The sequence below is a fragment of the Mercenaria mercenaria genome, chromosome 1 (genome assembly GCF_021730395.1).
Source record: "Mercenaria mercenaria strain notata chromosome 1, MADL_Memer_1, whole genome shotgun sequence".
In the NCBI taxonomy this organism is placed as follows: Eukaryota; Metazoa; Mollusca; class Bivalvia; order Venerida; family Veneridae; genus Mercenaria; species Mercenaria mercenaria.
In genome coordinates, this window is record NC_069361.1 from 3870106 (window position 1) to 3877867 (window position 7762).

Sequence of the window (7762 nt, forward strand, 5' to 3'; positions counted from 1 at the left end):
CCTACCTACTAATGGGAATGGATTGAAACATTACACACTTGTCCACTTTGATGACCCCTGACATGCATTTTACAAGTTCCCTAACTCTGATTTACAGTTTTACAAAATAGTGTCCCTTTTTCAGGTTATAGCCATTCATTTGACAATATCGACAAGGCTGTTGAATAGATGAATGTTGCTGTCCTTGAGAGCTTCTGTTAAAAAACGTGGCCCACAGAGGGCATAGTCACTTTTTTCTATATAGCAGTTGCTGCATGCATAACTGAATGTTTTAAAATCTTCTAGTCAGACTTTGCTGCCTATTTTTAAAAATAGAATTTACTTGACCCTGTATCAGCATTGTTCAAGCCATGTGTGAAACTCAGGCGAGTAATCTAGGGCTTGTATAGCCCCTTGTTTATTTAATTAAACGATTTAATTATTGTACCATGGCATCATTATTTGTAAATAATGGATTTAGAGTTGTCACCATAAAAATACAAATATATGTAAGGTGAAATGACAAAAGTGCCATGACTTAGGCTAGGAACTGCTGCTATGCCAGATAGTTCATAATTATGTTTTTTATTCCTTATCAATGTTTTGCATTTTATATCATCTGCATATAGTTCATCGACATTCATTTAACAAACATTCCAGTATTCATACAGTTGGTTAACGGTTTGTTGTTTGTAGAATCATGAATGTAATTGCTTTATATATAAATTAGTTCTGTTCAAACCAGTGTTCACTTACCATGGGATTTTATACATGTACAGGATTTTTTCTAGAATTTTTGACTATAGTGCCACCTTTAAAAAAGTGGAGAATGTTAAGTTTTTATGTCTTCTCTAGTATTGTGTTCAGATAACACAAATGTATAAGTCTGAAATATTTATTGCTATGGATACATCAGCTCAGTTTCATGTGTCTGATGTCTGATAGACCTGATCCTGAGGGTCAGTTAGACATGATCCTGAGGGTCAGTTTGACATGATCCTGAGGGTCAGTTAGACATGACATGATCCTGTGGGGGTTAGTTAGACATGATCCTGGGGGGTCAGTTGATCCTCGGGGTATGTTTGACATGATCCTGGGGGTCAGTTTGACATGATCCTGGGGGTCAGTTAGACATGATCCTGGAGGTCAGTTAGACATGATCCTGGGGGTCAGTTTGAAGAATAGATCTGTATAAACATATCAATTTGTAGTTAAAAGAAAAAGGTTTGGAATGAATAGAATGTAAAACAGTACATGTGGCATATGTGTAGAGGTTCTTTCACCCTTTTAACAAAATGATTCTTTGCATGTCTAATTTGTTGCTTTGGAATGGAGAAAATGAATATAGGTATGATTTTATAGATTGTATTTTTGTTGGAAAAAAATTTAGAAGACATGTCTTTTTAGACTTCTTTAAAATTGTTGTAAAAGTTTTGTTTCTAGACCATAATAATATTTTTAAATTAAGAACCTTTCAATGACAAGAAAATGAAAAGGAAGTCCAAAAGCTCATTATACATGTAGTTATATTCTTACTTGCCTAGCAACTGAAAACTTACATAGTGAATATTTCAAATCATATATATTTTAAATCATTTGCTTTTCATAAACAAAATGAAAATGCATCGTTATAATCTATTTATAGACTACACAGCCTTGTGGTCTCACATATTGTATGTATTTGATGCCTAGCATTTCTTTTAAGTTCTATATTAATTAATTGCTCCGAAAGTAATTAATGTGTCTATCATTGATAACAAATTTTAAAAACTGATTGTACCAAATAATATATTCTATATTTGCAATCCCAGCATGTAATGTTATAAATGACTTTGCTTACTGTCAGATTAATAGATAGCAAAGAATCCCGATGATTTTGGAATGTGGGCTGTTAAATAACAGGGTGTTTATCCTAAAATAATTCTAACATCAGTGTACCCCTAGACTGTCATTTTTGTATTCATGTGCATATTTGCCGAAAATGATTGCAATATTTCTTTTTTAAGATAATAGCAGTAACTCTCTTGTTTCTGAACGAAATGTATAAGTATGAGCACTAATTTTCATACATCATTTTCTATCCAATGATTTTTTTTGTTTGAAATTTTAAGTTTTCAATTTTTTATGCAAAGAACAAAATATTAACGAAAAAAAAAAAATAATGAAAAATTGCTTCAGAAACATGTTTACTTGGAATTTAAAGAATTGAATTCATTTTTTCTGGTGTTCATGCATGTGTAAACCTGAAGTGTTTACAATAATATTGTGGTTTGTGTTAAAAGTGTGTGTTTACATTCAGGGCTTTATGTTAAATATGTGCTCTAAAGGCAGGGTTTATGTTTTGGGGCTTTATGTTAAATTTGTATCTTAAAGTTAGGGTTTACAGATGAATGAACACCAGAAAAAAAAACATTTTATTGTAGAATGAATATTTAATCTAGTCATAGGTAGAGCTGGAAATGATGATAATATATTGAATAAATAACAAATATAAGTGTACAGTATGTAGTATTATGAGATAATGATTACTTGTATGTGCAAGATATAAGCATAGTTTGTGCCAAAATGCAAAAAACATTTCTGTCTAAATAAATTAATTTTTATTTGCAAATTTCTCCGAGTCATAATATACAAAAAAAAGTACATTAATAATAGAGAATGCAGGAGCCAAGGAATTCTGTCCTACGTTTGAAAGAAAATTATTACACAATTGTAATATCTTTTTGTTTATGAAAATATGTTTGCTGGAAATCTTTCCATCACACAGGACTTGTGAATAGGTCGTTGTCTGCATACACAAGTATGTATTGTAGGTGTGTATTTAACATCCATTTTCAGATATGTATAATATTATAATGATATTACGAATGTAAGATTGATTAAAATGGTTTGAGAATAAAATTACACAAAATGAATATGTTTTTATCCTCTTTTACGTTATATATATGTGTAAACAATATGTTGGCGTAAAATTTAGCTCATGAGCCTTCTTGGCTAAGTGGTTAAGGTAGCTGACTCCAAATCACTTGCCCCTCTCCAATCTGGGTTCGAGCCTCACTTGGGGCATTAAATTCTTCATGTGAGGAAGCCATCCAGCTGGCTTATGGAAGGTCGGTGGTTTTACCCAGGTGCCCCTCCATGATGAAATAATGGACGGAGGGGCACCCCAGGGGTCTTCCTCCACCATCAAAGCTGGAGTTTTAGTCCCCAATATAACCTATAATTGTATTGTTGCGATGTTAAACCCAACAAAACAAAAAAAAAACAAAATTAGCTCAGCAGCCATCGGGTATTCTGGCATCATTTTGAAAAATAAACGTAACATTTGAAAGATCATTTCACAAAATGCTATTTATGGGAGAAACACTTTTAAGTAAATTAACATTTAGTATATTTTGTGGGAACTGCTATTATTTACTTTCAAAGTTACCGTATACCTTACTATAAACCGTAACAGTAAAGCCATTATGACTCAATCGCCATTGCAGTGGCTGTTCATGGAATCCATAATTCACGGTGCTGCCTCATGCTCCATACCATATTGACTGTTGGTAACCAGAATATTAAGATTGAAGTCATATGGCCATTGAAAGGGTACAGAATCCTTTTCAGAGCTATTCTGAAATTTTGATGGCATTGTTGATGAAAATGCAATACAACGTACTGATGCTTATAACTAAGTGGGAAAAAATGAAAAATTGAAATAACAGAATAGAGACGAAGAGAAGGTATACAATAACGGGTCAAAGAATGGCTGGTATGTACCTTGTTTCATAATGGCCCTTGGGTCCTTCAAAACCAGGGCACATATCAATCTGGGTCATTAAGGCAAGAAGGCACAACCAAGCTGATTAATTATTAATCTCTTGGTAAAGTTCATATATTTCAGAAACTTCTACCTGCATGACCGGGCATTTTGTGGCAACAGATGGATTGCTTATTTATGGTCCAAATTATGGAAAGTCAATTTGAAAGTCAAACTTGATACTCAAGGGGGGTATTCGATCTACTCCTTACCACCGAAACAAAATGGCGGGCAAAACTGAAAATGTGAGTTTTTCTTACTTTTTATCTTTTTTAAGGATTTCTAGACCGTTACACATGGCTATCAACCTGCTCCACTATTTTTTCTATCTGTCGTTACCTTTCACTTGGAAACAGTGCTGTAATTTGTCTGGAATGCTGGTCATGGGATTTGAATCGATGGAAAATCCTCCGTTAAACACGGGATAAGGAATAGTGCGATTAGCAAAAATGGTCTTTTTTCCTAATTATTCAAACAGATGTGAGCTTTTTTTTTATTAGAAGTAAAATTTCAGTATATATTTCCTTCATGGTTAGTCTGGAGCCGATTAAAAGTTGTAATTTAAAATTACACAGTTTTTTGTCTGATGGTAAGGAACAGTGTACGAAAATAAGAGGATAAGGCGCAGTTCACTTCTTCAAGCGATTTTTTTCTTCGCTCTTTTCAGAGACAATCAAGTAAAATTCTGTTAAAATAATATTTTGGTGATCATTTATAACTATCTCTTGCTCAATGTAGTAAGATTTAAAAGGTATCCACCTGTCTATCAGACACGTGATGTACTGAAAGCCAAAGGTTTAGCAGCAAGTATTTAATATAGTATCCCTTGCTCACATTTAACTATCTGTAAATTTCTTTTTGGTATAGGAGGGTTTGCACTATGTGCTTTTACATTTGTGTTTTGACAAGTGGTGCTTATGCTTCTAACGTTTCTGGAGTTCCCACTATGTATTAAAGCATACTTGTTAATTTTAGGGGTGAAAGCAGTATCATAAAATATGTTTATCAACACATCTAGTTCCATGGTATATAATAATTCAAACATTTTAAAAGCTTTTTTGGAGAAGTAATACAGGTAAAAATCTGAAGAAAAAAAATTTTGAGGTATATAAGTGAGGGGCTCTATTTCCAAAATAAAATTTACCTACTAGAGATTAAACACAAAAAAAATCAACCATGAAAATGAACATTTCTCTGAAGAAAGTTATGATACATTAAAAACATCACCACCTTTTCCTTGAGGGTTTCCAAAATACATACGTGACTACACCAGTGTTTAAAAAACAAACTGTTTTCGGGAAGAGTTGCGCGGTTGACTGTGTCGTATGTTTAGCAGAATAGCTGAAAATATACCAGCATTTTAGCTACATACTGATTATACAAACTGCATTTATTTTTCCGGCTTCGCATATCAAACTAACAATATAAAACCCATCCTTTACGAATGAATTGAAGCATTAGGATTGGTGTAAATGAATTACAGATCAAATGGAACTTGAATTACCTTGTCAAATCAACTTTAGAGATAAATAATGGCACCCGTTCAAAATTAAACATAATGCGAAAATACTTTTCTATGATCTATCTATTCATATCCTGTATATTCCGAACATGATATTCAAATTATTTTATTACTACATTAGGAATGCCACAAAAAATGATATGTTTTTTTTTTATTTGAAATTATACATACGTTACTATTGGTTACGTATGTATCACACGTACACACTGTATCTTTACTTTTATATACATTAATATATAAATTATGTAATGATTTCATTTGAAAATAATAAGCATAATCTATATTTAAAAAATATTGGATATAAAACTTTATTACGGTGTGATATTCTCTTATCATATCTATAGCATACAATTCTCAAAACTGAATTTGTTTACAATATGTACGTGATAAAAGGTTATCAAAATTAAAAGTTGGCGGCCTAAAAAGCTTGTAAACATGAGACCCTGCGTCACTGTTGACGTATGCTGATGCAGGAGTTAGTTTTAAATATTTCAGTAACGTATGTATCGATCACGTATGTACCATTTCCTTCTTTGATGCTCATAAAGAATATTCATAGATAGATATTTGTTACCTAAAGGGTAATCAGCTATCAGATATGACAATGAACTTCGTTTTTAAGAGCATTCCAAAAAAAAAATTGAATTAAATTGTGAGATTTATACAGTACGGTGACGGATGTATCAATCTGTTATATACGCTTTTGGGTAAGGTTTTCCACGCTGATCTGGTATAAAATGTAACCCGAATTAACAGAATGAATGAGCAAGCATAATAGTTATATAATTTACGAACAGACATGTGTGAATGTTTATTCTACCCAGAAATGACAGAAACATTATCATATTCTTTGGCATAACGTATGTATCATTATGGTTGAGACATCATTTTAAATGATGACTGATACCAAAGGAGTCCGGAAAAATTTGTATCTATGTTTGATTATAAAATAACTTCCTATGTTACTTTATAAAAATATTAGATTCCGTTGACTACTGATGAATTTTAACTACAAGAACGTTCATTAAACATAAAAATGAGCTGGCGACAGTAACGTATGTATTGTTTACGGTAGTTTGAAGCTTCATAAATTACTAACAGACAAAGGTAACAGTCAAAGATTCGGTATAAAAATCAAATAAGCTTAGTGCTATATGACATGGAGACGAATTACTCATCTATTGATTTGTGAATAAGATAGTAAACAGTAACATACACATGAGCCTCACTAGTGATTTTGGGTGAATAATTCCTTATGCATTTTTAAATGAAGACTGAATCCGAGTCCCCATAATTATAGCCATGTTTATGAAAATGTTTACATTTTTCACTTTTTTCATGCAGGCTGATAACGAGACATCCTACTTGGAAGTATTTCAAGTGAGATTGGATTACCGTATGTTTTAGCATACAGAATAGAGCATTATCCTGTTTCGAATGCCTGCCTGGTTTATATATTTCAAAAGCACGACAACCAAATACTTATGCGGAAATATCATTCATTTTACACATGGAAATGCACAGCAACTGAAAATTGCTACTAGTATTATACTACACGAATTACAGTAAGATGATCAGTGTTTCACTTTAAATATGCAAATGAGGTTGTGAAATATAAAAACCAACGGTTCTTGGCCGTCATGAATAATCATAAAAGTCTACCAAGAGACCTAACCGATTTGTAATTTCCAGAAGAATCGTTCGTTGTCGTTTATATTTCGTGAAAAGCTTCTGAAGTGGAAAACAAACTTTTGTAGTATATCTTCTGAAGAAGAAATTGGTTGCTTTATGTATTTAAGCAATGGAAAAATCGGTTACATTTGCTCCCTACCTATTTAGCATTTGAATGGACAAATATAAATTCCTATAAAATGTTTGATTGGCCAAATATCTAGGTCAAAAGTGATATAAGACACCACGTAGAACAGAGAACAACAGCTTTGTTTAATCGACAATCACTGAAAAAATTAAATGTGTGCTTACCTACTGACAAATCTTGTTCATTCGGGGATTATGTTACTGTTCTACTCCTCAGTCCGACCCCTTTCAATTACTGCATGGTAGAGAAATGTCAACTGGTTATCTCAGAAACGATGAAAGAAAACTGTAAAATCGTTTTAAAAAATTGCACTGCACTTTATCCTCTAATTTTTACACACTGTTCCTTACCATCGGACAAAAATTGTGTTTTTTTGAAAATACGAACTGTGATCTGCACAAAACGAACAGTATTAGGTAAGTATGTGAAAATATTCCTTCCAATCAGAAAAATAGCTTACAACCTGCAGTATATTAGGTAAAAAAGACCATTTTTGCATGTCGCACTATTCCTTATCCCGTGTTTAACGGAGGATTTTTCATCGATTCGAATCTCATGACTAGCATTCTAGACAAATTAAGTACTGTTTCCAAAGTGAAAGGTACTGGTTGATAGAGAAAACAGTGGAGCAGGTTGA